Source organism: Oncorhynchus mykiss, chromosome 1 (assembly GCF_013265735.2).
Source record: "Oncorhynchus mykiss isolate Arlee chromosome 1, USDA_OmykA_1.1, whole genome shotgun sequence".
Taxonomy (NCBI): domain Eukaryota; kingdom Metazoa; phylum Chordata; class Actinopteri; order Salmoniformes; family Salmonidae; genus Oncorhynchus; species Oncorhynchus mykiss.
The window spans coordinates 67,139,722-67,153,117 of NC_048565.1; the positions used below are offsets into that span (position 1 = coordinate 67,139,722).

The 13,396-nt window shown below is 43.4% G+C and overlaps 1 protein-coding gene across 1 annotated transcript in view; it reads left to right on the plus strand.

The window, feature by feature from the left end:
- The first annotated feature begins 3,730 nt into the window (after nucleotides 1-3,730).
- The window catches only part of LOC110527498 (synapse differentiation-inducing gene protein 1), a 51,275-nt gene continuing 41,609 nt past the window's right edge, over nucleotides 3,731-13,396 (plus strand). The window contains exon 1 of the mRNA XM_021608814.2: nucleotides 3,731-4,580. The gene's annotated coding sequence lies outside the window, so the exon portion shown is untranslated. The remainder of the gene's footprint in view (nucleotides 4,581-13,396) is intronic.

The window sequence follows — 13,396 nt, forward strand, 5'->3', positions numbered from 1 at the left end:
CAAAGCGTCAATATCATACTAAGATCAAATCGTATTACACCGGCTCCGACGCTCGTCGGATGTCGCAGGGTTTTCAAACTATTACAGACTACAAAGGGAGGCACAGCCGAGAGCTTCCCAGTGACACAAGCCTACCAGACAAGCTAAATTACTTATATGGTGGCTTCGAGGCAAGTAACACTGAAACATGCATGAGAGCATCAGCTGTTCCGGACAACTGTGTGATCACGCTTTCCACAGCCGATGTGAGTAAGTCCTTTAAACAGGTCAACAGTCACAAGGCTGCAGGGCCAGACGGATTACCAGGACGTGTACTCCGACCGAGCATGCGCTGACCAACTGGCAAGTGTCTTCACTGACATTTTCAACCTCTCCCTGTCTGAGTTTGGAATACCATCATGTTTCAAGCATACCACCATAGTCCCTGTGCCCAAGAACACTAAGGTAACCTGCCTAAATGACTATCGACCCGTAGCACTTACGTCTGTAGCCATGAAGTGTTTGAAAGGCTGGTCATGGCTCACATCAACACCATTATCCCAGAAACCCTATACACACTCCAATTTGCATACCGCCTCAACAGATCCACAGATGATGCAATCTCTATTGCACTCCACACTGGCCTTTCACACATGGACAAAAGGAAAACCTATGTGAGAGTGCTATTCATTGACTACAGCTCAGCGTTCAACACCATAGTGTCCTCAAAGCTCATCACTAAGCTATGGACCCTGGGACTAAACACCTCCCTCTGCAACTGGATCCTGGACTTCCTGACGGGCCGCCCCAGGTGGTACACGGGGGACCCTCAGGGGTGGGTGCTCAGTCCCCTCCTGTACTCTTATCGACGAGGCTGTAGTGGAGCAGGTTGAGCGCTTCAAGTTCCTTGGCGTCCACATTACCAACAAACTAACATGGTCCAAGCACAACAAGACAGTAGTGAAGAGGGCATGACAAAACCTATTCCCCCTCAGGAGACTGAAAAGATTTGGCATGGGTCCTCAGATCCTCTAAAGGGTCTACAGCTGCACAATCGAGAGCATCCTGATGGGTTGCATCACTGCCTGGTATAGCAACTGCTCGGCCTCTGACCGCAAGGCACTACAGAGGGTAGTGCGTACGGCCCAGTACATCAATGGGGTCAAGCTTCCTGCCATCCAGGACCTCTATACCAGGCAGTGTCAGAGGGAGGCCCCAAAAATTGTCAAATACTACAGCCACCCTAGTCATAGACTGTTCTCTCTGCTGCCGCACAGCAAACAGTACCGGAGTGCCAAGTCTAGGTCCAAGAGGCTTCTAAACAGCTTCTACCCCCAAGCCATAAGACTCCTGAACACCTAATCAAATGGCTACCCAGACTATTTGCATTGCCCCCCCCCCCCCCCCCCTTTTACGCTGCTGCTACTCTGTTATCTATGCATAGTCACTTTAATAACTCTATCCACATGTACATATTACCTCAATTACCTTGACTAACCGGTGCCCCCGCACATTGACTCTGTACCGGTACCCCCTGTATATAACCTCGCTATTGTTATTTTACTGCTGCTCCTTCATAGTTTGTTACTTTTATTTGTTACTTTTTTTGTATTTTTCTTAAAACTGCTTTGTTGGTTAAGGGCTTGTAAGTAAGCATTAAGGCTGGTAACTCTGGGAACAATTTACAGATTTCATATATAAAAAAATACATACAGTATAAGTAGAAGCAGATCAGCCTATAGTTAACAGCAACATGAACATGACCATATCCCCAGCCAACTGCAGTAGGTCAGACAGCTACATCCCAACGCCGATGTCCATGTACCCCAGAACTCCCTCATCCCCATATCACTCCTCCTCCTGTATGAGAAGTCGCCCATCAGTAGGGCCCCCTAAAGCTCCCTTGTCTTCTCCTGCATCACCCCAGGGTGCCAGTGGAGGGCTGGAAGGCCAACCAAAATAGACAAAGCAAGGACATTTCTAAACAATGTGCTAAGAACATTTTGTTCAGGGTTGGTGAAGGTACTGGGTAAGCCAACCTCACATAAAACATAATAGCCATGGCCTAATTCTGCGTGGCATTGTTTATTTCACCCCTTTGGGCAATTATATATTTTTTAGATGTCATCCTCCATAACCTTCAAGTTAATATATATAGAGAAGCACATCATAGACCAGGGCTATACACAGAATATACAAAACATTAAGAACAACTGCTCTTTCCATGACAGACTGACCAGGTGAATCCAGGTGAACGCTATGATCCCTTATTAATTATTGGTCACCTACACATGGTTAGCAGATGTTATTGCAAGTTTAGCGAAATGATTGTGCTTCTAGTTCCGAAAGTGCATCAATATCTAACAAGCAATGTCTAACAATTCCACAACAAGTACATCATATACACAAATCTAAGTAAAGTAATGAAATAAGAATATATAAATATAAATATATGGATGAGCAATGTCAGAGCGGCATAGGCTAAGATGCAATAGATAGTATAGAAGACAGCATATACATATGAGATGAGTAATGCAAGATATGTAAACATTATTGAAGTGGAATTATTAAAGTAACTAGCGTTACATTTATTTCAAGTCTGTATGTAGGCTGCAGCCACTCTGTGCTAGTGATGGTTGTTTAACAGTCTGATGGCCTTGAGATAGAAGCTGTTTTTCAGTCTCTCGGTCCCAGCTGCACCTGTACTGACCTCTCCTTCTGGATGGTAGCGGGGTGAACAGGCAGTGGCTCGGGTGGTTGTTGTCCTTGATTTTTCGGCCTTCCTGTGACATTGGATGCTGTAGGTGTCCTGGAGGGCAGGTAGTTTACCCCCGGTGATGCGTTGTGCAGACCGCACCACCCTCTGGAGAGCCCTGTGAATGTGGGGGGGGGGCAGTCGCCGTACCACGCGGTGATATAGTCGGACAGGATGCTCTCAATTGTGCATCTGTACAAATATGTGAGGGTTTTAGGTGACAAGCCTTCTTCAACACACACAAATACTTATTTTCCACCATAATTTGCAAATGCATTCATTAAAAATCCTACAATGTGATTTTCTGGATTTTTATTCTAATTTTGTCTGTCATAGTTGAAGTGTACCTATGATGAAAATTACAGGCCTCTCTCATCTTTTTAAGTGGGAGAACTTGCACAATTGGTGGCTGACTAAATACTGTTTTGCCCCACTGTATGTTCCCCATGCCAATAAAGCCACTTGAATTGAATTGACATACAAATGGTATCCACGATTTCATCTGACTCTGGGGAACTAGATAAAGGCCTCATTACCAAAATCCCAAAGTGTCCCTTTAAACAGAAAATATAATACAACTGTCTCCCATTCTTTTATTTTTAGATTTGTGTGTATTGTTGTGAATTGTTAGATACTACTGCATTGTTGGAGCAAGGAAATCAAGCATTTCGCTACACCCGTAATAACATCGGCTAAATATGTGTATGTGACCAATAAAATTTGATTTGATGTGCACAAATAGAGCAAGCGAAAGCACTGTCCTCATACACAAAATGTTCTTCATGTTTTCAGTGGTTATGTGGTGGTACTTCGTGCCTACAGACTTCTTCTCCCTCACTATGCTGCTGCACACACTGGGCTCCAGGCTGTGCTCCAGTGCTAGTGCACATGTATTAATGGGCTCCTGAAACCGGAAATAGCAAGATGTCAGCCCCCACAAATTGGTGTATGCAACCATGAGTAGATTCAATTGAAAACAATGGTCCGCCATCTTGGAGGCTGTCTCTAGTTCTTATTAAAGCTCAATGTTCCAAACCTGGGACCTGCAGTACATCAACCCTTATTATTTGTCGGAAGTGTAGCCTACACCTGGGGGCAGCATTGGATTATTTGATAGGACAAACAACAGCGAGGTAGAGACCGAGGTCAATCACTCTTCAACATTCACAACATTAAATTGTCATATTTGTGAGTCAATATACAATTCAGTATAGGATTTACCTATAGTACCAGATGGGTTACTAAACCATAGTTTATTGTAAACCTTTGATATTGTAATCCCCTTGAAATATGGCATAAAATCCCTATTTCAGCACAAAAAATATGTTGAAATAACAGGGATTCTTTAGGACCATGGGGTGAACTGTTCCATTTGATTGGTACCTTCACACTCACCCAGCACTAGATTGATAGCCGGTAAGGTCTGAAATGCTGCTATTTGACACTTTTACATACAAAGCACAGTGCAGCTGCCTTCACTTCACAAGTAAGAACTGTGGTAGCTATAGCCGGTGGTGTGTGTCTGTCTGTATGCTGCACGTGGTCCCCGCTGTATTTTTTCCCATCTGAGCAGAAGACAAAATGCAACTCCCCCATTGCAGGCACACCAAATACAAATTTCATTGATGTTTTTCTTCAGGTTGGACATCAGACTATTGAGGCTTTGGTTTAACACTTTTTGTTAGATTAGGTGGAGACGGAGTCCTGGATAGATTTATATGGGATAGCCTGTAGAGAATTCCTACTGAAAGGGAAGGATCGCTGACGGATTGTTAAACCCTCGGTCCACTTATGTTTCCGACGGGATCTAGTCTACTCGCCGCAGAACGCGCTTTCACGTTGGAAGGTAAGTTTGTGTGAATGCCTTGCCAGTCAGATCACGAACTTGCAGGTTACAGCAACAATAGAACGAGACTGCGGAGAACACAAGCAAGCTAATAAATGTTATTTTCATTGATTCGTTTTGGGTGATTCTGGTGAATTATAAAACGATAAAGGGTATGCATGTAGACTACTAGTTTTAAAAAAATGTATATATGTGTCAATGTTTCACTTACAAACATAGCCGTTTCTCCGCGTGGGCCATTGGGCCATAGCCTATAAGGCTATTTTTTAAAATTATTTTTGGAGTGAGCTGTTTGGGAACCGTTCAGTGCTCATTACAAACACGGTAAATAAAGGACCTTGAATGACAGCTCCATGGACAACTCCTCCGTTCACCCGTAGACTTATTGCAACTATTTTGATCCGCCGCTGACCACGTTTTAGCCCACTTCTCTGTTTACATTGTATCATAGCCTACACTTGGGCTCTTCGACCCTGTTCCCGGAGAGCTACCGTCCTGTAGGTTTTGGCTCCAACCCGAATCTAGCACACTTGAATCAGGTTAGTTCAGCGTTTTCCAAACTCTGTGCTGGAGACCCCAAGGGGTGCACGTTTGGGGTTTTGCCCAAGTACTACTCAGTTGATTCAAATAAAAGCTTGATTATTTGAATTAGCTTAGTAGTGCTACGGCAAAACAAAATGCGCACCGAGTTTGGCAAACGTTGGGTTAGTTTAGTCTGGGGTTGGATTGAAAACCTACAGGAGGGTAACTCTTCAGGGACAGGGATGGAGAGCCCTGCCCTACACTGTAATTCATTCAACTGGATTCCTTTACTTTACCAGCATTGCAATCCAGTGCATGCACGATTTTTGGAATTAAAATTCTAGGAAATTGGGCAACCCGTAGGCGTATTATGTTACCCGTTGCACACAACCCACAAAGTTAGAGTGCATTCGGGAAGTGTTCAGACCGCATTCCTTTTATTTTTGTTTAACGTTACAGCCTTATTCTAAATCGATTCAATTATTTTCTTCCCTCAATCTACACACAATACCCCATAACGACAGTGAATACAGTTTTTATTTTTATTTTATTTTTTATTTTAGCAAATGTAATTGTTTTTATTTTGAATACCTTATTTACGTGAGTATTCAGACCATTGCAATGAGACTGGAAATTGAACTCAGGTGCATCCTTTTTACACTGATAATCCTTTAAACGTGTCTACAATTTGATTGGAGTCCACCTGTGGTAATTTCAATTGATCGGACATGATTTGGAAAGGCAGACACCTGTCTATATAAGGTCCCACTGTTGACAGTGCATGTCAGAGCAAAAACCAAGCCATGAGGTTGAAGGAATTGTCCGTAGAGCTCCAAGACAGGATTGTGTCGAGGCACAGATCATGGGAAGGGTACCATTGAAAGTCCCCAAGAACACAGTAAGAACACCCCCATAATTCTTAAATGGAAGAAGTTTGGAACCACCAAGACTCTTCCTAGAGCTGGCCGCCGGGCCAAGCTGAGCAATCGAGGGAGAAGGGCCTTGGTCAGGGAGGTTACCAAGAACCCAATGGTGACTCATACAGAGCTCCAGAGTTCCTCTGTGGAGATGAGAACTTTCCAGACGGACAACCATCTCTGCAGCACTCCCAACAATCAGGCCTTTATGGTAGAGTGGCCAGCCCGCTTGGTGTTTGCCAAAAGGCATCTAATTCTCTGGTCTGATGAAACCAAGATGAAGCTATTAGGCCTGAATGTCAGGTGTCACGTCTGGAGGAAACCTGGCACCATCCCTACAGTGAAGTGTGGTGGTGGCAGCATCATGCTGTGGGGATGTTTTTCAGTGGCAGGGACTGGGAGACTAGTCAGGATCGAGGGAAAGATGAATGGAGCAAACTACAGAGATCCTTAATGGAAAACTTGCTCAGGAACTCCGACTGGGGTGAAGGTTCACCATCCAACATGACAACGACCCTAAGAATACAGCCAAGACAACGCAGGAGTGACTTTGGGACAAGACTCTGAATGTCCTTGAGTGGCCCAGCCAGAGCCCGGATTTGAACCCGATCAAACATCTCTGGAGAGACCTGAAAATAACTGCAGCGACGCTCCCCATCCAACCTGACAGAGCTTGAGTGGATCTGCAGAGTAGAATGGGAGAAACTTCCCAAATATGGGTGTGCAAAGCTTGTAGTGTCATACCCAAGAAGACTCAAGGCTGTAATCATTGCAAAAGGTGCTTCAATAAAGTTCTGAGTAAAGGGTCTGAATACTTACACTACCGTTCAAAAGTTTGGGGTCACTTAGTTAGATATTTCCTTGTTTTTGAAAGAAAACACACTTTTTTTTTTTGTCCATTATAATAACATCAAATTGATAAGAAATACAGTGTAGACATTATTAATAATGTAAATGATTATTGTGGCTGGACACTGCAGATTTTTTTATGGAATATCTACATAGGTGTACAGAGGCCCATTATCAGCAACCATCACTCCTGTGTTCCAATGGCACGTTGTGTTAGCTGATCCCAAGTTTATAATTTTAAAAGGCTAAATGATCATTAGAAAACCCTTTTGCAATTATGTTAGCACAACTGAAAACTGTTGTGCTCATTAAAGCAGAAATAATACTGGCCTTAAAACTAGTTGAGTATCTGGAGCATCAGCGTTTGTGGGTTTGATTACAGGCCCAAAATGTCCAGAAACAAAGATCTTTCTTCTGAAACTCATCAGTCTATTCTTGTTCTGAAAAATTAAGGCTTTTCCATGTGAGAAATTGCTAAGAAACTGAAGGTCTCGTACAACGCTGTGTACTACTCCCTTCACAGTACAGCGCAAACTGTCTCTAACCAGAATAGAAAAAGGAGTGGGAGGCCCCGGTGCACAACTGAGCAAGTGGACAAGTACATTGAAGTGTCTAGTTTGAGAAACAGAAGCCTCAAGTCCTCAACTGGCAGCTTCATTATATCATGCCTGCAATTCCCATCCAAGCTGACAGCTTGAGAGGATCAGCAAATACAGGTGTGCCAAGTTTGTAGCGTCGTACTCAAGAAGACTCGATGCTGTAATCACTGCAAAAGGGGCTTCAACAAAGTACTGAGTAAAGGGTCTGAATAATTATGTAAATGTAATTTCATTTTTGTGTTTTATAATTTAGCAAACATTTCTAAACCTGTTATTGTGTGTAGATTGATTGTGGGGACAATTTAATAAATTTTAGAATAAGGCTGTAACTTAACAAAATGTGGAAAAAGTCCAGGGGTCTGAATACTTTCCTGAATGCACTGTATATTGCTTTCATGGGAAGTTAGGATAGCCTACCAGTCGATAACTTAACACTAATTTTAAAATGTAAACGTTATATGGCCTGATTGATTACTTCCTTCCCATTGTCATCGCTTGTAACCAAATGTGATACCGTTGTGTTAGGTGTGACGTTGTAATCGTTCAGATTTATAGGCTATAGTCCCCAGTTCCCACTGCATTTTTTTCCCATTGTTCCCCTTTAATCAAGGACTGAAAAGTGCAGTAAGCGCTGGCAGACACAACACCTGTGAAAAAGCCATGTGAAAATGTGATTAGCATTACATGGCAGGACTATAGCCTAACAACTGACAATAATGATTTCTATCAAACCTACTGAAATTCATATTTTACAACTTCATCTTCTTTACATGGAATCCGACCTCCAACAAAACTGTCATTGGACTTTAGGGGAAAATAATATTTTAAAAAAATAACCGTTTACATTGTATTTTAGTGTTGAGAGGTGGGACATCACATTGTAGGATTTTTAATGAATTTATTTGCAAATTATGGTGGAAAATAAGTATTTGGTCACCTACAAACAAGCAAGATTTCTGGCTCTCACAGACCTGTAACTTCTTCTTTAAGAGGCTCCTCTGTCCTCCACTCGTTACCTGTATTAATGGCACCTATTTGAACTTGTTATCAGTATAAAAGACACCTGTCCACAACCTCAAACTGTCACACTCCAAACTCCACTATGGCCAAGACCAAAGAGCTGTCAAAGGACACCAGAAACAAAATTGTAGACCTGCACCAGGCTGGGAAGACTGAATCTGCAATAGGTAAGCAGCTTGGTTTGAAGAAATCAACTGTGGGAGCAATTATTAGGAAATGGAAGACATACAAGACCACTGATAATCTCCCTCGATCTGGGGCTCCCCGCAAGATCTCACCCCGTGGGGTCAAAATGATCACAAACACACCGCCCGGGCAACGAAGGAGTGGCTTCGTAAGAAGCATTTCAAGGTCCTGGAGTGGCCTAGCCAGTCTCCAGATCTCAACCCCATAGAAAATCTTTGGAGGGAGTTGAAAGTCCGTGTTGCCCAGCAACAGCCCCAAAACATTACTGCTCTATAGGAGATCTGCATGGAGGAATGGGCCAAAATACCAGCAACAGTGTGTGAAAACCTTGTGAAGACTTACAGAAAACGTTTGACCCTGTCATTGCCAACAAAGGGTATATAACAAAGTATTGAGATAAACTTTTGTTATTGACCAAATACTTATTTTCCACCATAATTTGCAAATAAATTCATTAAAAATCCTACAATGTGATTTTCTGGATTTTTTTTCTTCTCATTTTGTCTATCATAGTTGAAGTGTACCTAATGATGACAATTACAGGCCTCTCATCTTTTTAAGTGGGAGAACTTGCACAATTGGTGGTTGACTAAATAATTTTTTGCCCCACTGTATATGCATATGTTGGTCACAGATGCCTTTAAAAAAACAGAAAGGTGTGGATCAGAAAACCAGTCAGTATCTGATATGACCACCATTTGCCTCATGCAGCGCGATACATCTCCATTGCATAGAGTTGATTGTGGAATGTTGTCCCACTCTTCTTCAATGGCTGTGTGAAGTTGCTGGATATTGGCGGTAACTGGAACACGCTGTTGTACTTGTCAGTCAAGAGCATCCCATACATGCTCAATGGGTGACATGTCTGGTGAGTATGCAGGCCAGGAGAACTGCGACATTTTCAGCTTCCAGGAAATGTGTACAGATCCTTTCGGGAATGAGGGGCCGTGCATTATCATGCCGTAACATGAGGTGATGAGGTCTTGTAACATGAGGTCTTGTCACGGTATCTCCGTGCATTCAAATTGTGACGACCCTCCCACTCGGTCTGCTCTATTCTTTCTCTTTGCTCTTGTTTTACTTATTAGCATGTTCGGCAGGAGTTGCTGGGTGGGTCGTCAGGGACATGGGGACACACCTGGTCCCGTGATAAATACACCTCTTCCCCATTCATTGAGGAGACTCTCTCCATGCAGACACACTGTTATATTTTGGTTATGGCATTTTTGTGGCTGTTTTGTTTGTTTACTTTGGCACCTTTCAACACCCATCATAATCAAATGTTTATATACGCAACCACTCACTTACACTACTGATTACAGACTACACACACCGTTGTTAATTGTATTTACGTTACCGCTGATAATAAATATATATTTTTGTTATTCCTAATCTCCACGTTGTCTCCCTTTTTTGTTACGGACTTCGAGCCGGTTCGTGACAAGTGGGGGCTCATCCGGGATCTTGAAGGTATTGTGTTTGGGAGAAAACGTGGCGTTAATGTTTGAGAACTCTGTAGGTGCTTTGTTTGCATCTTTTGTTACAGCTTGTTTGAGTTGTAATGTTTGATGCCCAGTATTGGTTGCCTTTGTTTGTTTGGTAAACTTGCCATTGCGGTGGATAGTTGGTTGTGTGCTGCATTGAAGAGAGTACACTGGTTAGTTTCCAGGCCCCTGCCCAGGCTGGAGACTCTTGCTTTACTCACTGTTGGGACAGCGGTCTGAGCAAGTTAGTACAATTGGCTGTGTACCTCAGTGGGAGATTTGAGTAGGGTAGTGACACTTGCTACCTGGAGCTATAGCTTTTCTTTTTCTCCTGTTAGGCTTAGCGACGTGTTTCACTTTGGAATATGTTGGGCGTGGTTATTTTTGTGTGGTGTCCGTGGACTGAGCAGTTGTCTCGGGGGCACATCTGTGGCTTGGAGGGAATCAGCCAGCATGCTGTGTGTTTTTAAAAAATATTTTTTTTAAATGTTTTTACCTTGCCAGCGGGCTACAGTGCATAATTACCCACCGCAAATCCGCACGAAGACTAGGGTTGAGTTATTGTGGGGTTTGGGGAATCTCCATATATATTTCATCTCTCTTCTGTGGTGCCCAGTGTGATTGTCATTTATCTTGTTGTGGTCTGGTCTGGTGTGCTCAGCAGAGGGGAAGAGCGAGATGTTTTTTGTTGTTGTATTTACTTGTGACTATGGCGTCTAATGTAGACGAGTTCATTCGCTTTCCATCAGAGGAACTGTTCGAATTATGTACTAAAGAACAGCTGTTGAAGATCGCTGAACACTACAAGATTGAATTTAGTGATAAATGTTGTTTTTTAAATTCTGTTATGTTGATATTGAATGCCAATCTGATTGAGAGTGGTATTCTTGAAGTTTAACACTGGGGAAGCCTCTGCCGAGGACTCGCCGTCTCCCCGTTTCGCTACAATGGCCTAGTGGTCTGCCTTTTGAACAACAGAAGGAACTGCTTCTGTTACAACTAGAGCATGATTGTGTAAAGTATGAAAAGGAATTGGCATTTTACACAGGATTTGGAGCGCGCAAAAATCAAGTTGCAACAAGTGGCTACAGTTGGTTAGGGAAGTAAAGCTCTCAGGGGAGAGTTTCCTCTGGGAAGGTGACCCAGATTTACCTAGGGGTCGCTCCTCTCTCGGTCATGCCCCTGACTCATTTGATATTGTTGGAAACCTACCGTTGTTGCCAAAATTTAATGAGAAGGACCCTGAGACGTTCTTTTCGTTGGAGCTTATTGCTTGTGCGCCCTCTTTCTGAACGTCTACGTGACTGACCATTGTTTATTTTGTTTGGTATTGTCCTGTTCTGTCGCTCCTGTCCGCTCCTTCTGGTCTCATTTTCTTCTTTCCTATTAAAGGTTGCTTCCTGTGCGCAAAGGTTGCTGAGGTCTGGGGAGGACGAGGTTGGCTGGGGCAAGTGGAAGTGTGAACACATGGCTTTGGGATGCTGGTTTGGTCAATTTGGGATGCTGGTTTGGTCAATTTGGGATGCAGGCTGGGTCTTCTGCTAGTATCCAGGGCAGTATTTTGTTTGTGTGACGGCCCTCCCACTCTGTCTGCCGTATTCTTTCTTTGCTCTTGTTTCCCTTATTAGGATGTTCGGCGGGAGGAGCTGGGAGGGTCGTCAACGACATGGGACACACCTCGCCCCGGGTGTGTCCCGGGATAAATACACCTCTTCCCCATTTATTGAGGAGACTCTCCATGCACAGCATTTTTGTGGCCATTTTGTTTGTTTGCTTTTGCACCTTTTCAACACCCATCATTATCACATTTGTGCACGCAACCACTTACACCTACAGATTACTGACTACACACACCATTGTTAATTGTATTTACGTTACCTCAGTTAATAAATATATTTGTGTTAATCCTAATCTCCACGTTGTCTCCCTTTTTGTTACGGACTTTGAGCCGGTTTGTGACAAAATGGCCATATGTAAAATGCAATTGTGCTCGTTCTCCATAGCTGATGCCTGCCCACACCATAACCCCACCGCCACCATGGGGCACTCTGTTCTCAATGTTAACATCAGTAAACCGCTCGCCCGACACAATGCCATACACGCTGTCTACCAGCTGCCCGGTGAAGTCAACCGGGATTCATCTGTGAAGAGCACTTATCCAGTGTGCCAGTGGCCATCGAAGTTGAGCATTTGTCCACTGAAGTCGGCTATGACGCCAAACTGCAGTCAGGTCAAGACCCTGGTGAGGACGACGAGCACGCAGATGAGCTTTCCTGAGACTGTTTCTGACAGTTTGTGTTAATTCTTCTGTTGTGCAAACCCAGTTTCATCAACTGTCCAGATGGCTGGTCTCAGACAATCCCGCAGGTGAAGAAGACTGATGTGGAGGTCCTAGGCTGGCGTGGATAGGGCTGGGCGATATGATGATATACAGTTGGAGTCATTAAAATTATTTGTTTTTCATCACCTCCACAAATTTCTTGTTAACAAACTATAGTTTTGGCAAGTCTGTTAGGACATCTACTTTGCATGACACAAGTAATTTTTCCAACAATTGTTTAGACAGATTATTTTACTTGTAATTCACTGTATCACAATTCCAGTGGGTCAGACGTTTACATACTGTTGACTGTGCCTTTTAAACAGCTTGGAAAATTCCCCAAAATGATGTCATGGCTTCAGAAGCTTCTGTTAGGCTAATTGACATAATTTGAGTCAATTGGAGGTGTACCTGTGGATGTATTTCAAGGCCTACCTTCAAACTCAGTGCCTCTTTGCTTAACATCATGGGAAAATCCAAAGAAATCAGCAAAGACACAATTGTAGACATCCATAAGTCTGGTCCATCCTTGGGAGCAATTTCCAAATGCCATGTTCATCTGTACAAACAATAGTACGCAAGTATAACACCATGGGACCGCGCAGCCGTCATACCGCTCAGGAAGGAGATGCATTCTGTATCCTAGAGATGAATGCACTTTGGTGCGAAAAGTGCAAATCAATCTCAGAACAACAGCAAAGGACCTTGTGAGGATGCTGGAGGAAACGGGTACAAAAGTATCTATATCCACAGTAAAACGAGTCCAATGTCGGCATAACCTGAAAGGCCGCTCAGCAAGGAAGACGCCACTGCTCCAAAACCGCCATAAAAAGCCAGACTATGGTTTGCAACTGCACATGGGGAGGAAGATTGTACTTTTTGGAGATCTGTCCTCTGGTCTGATGAAAAAACTGTTTGG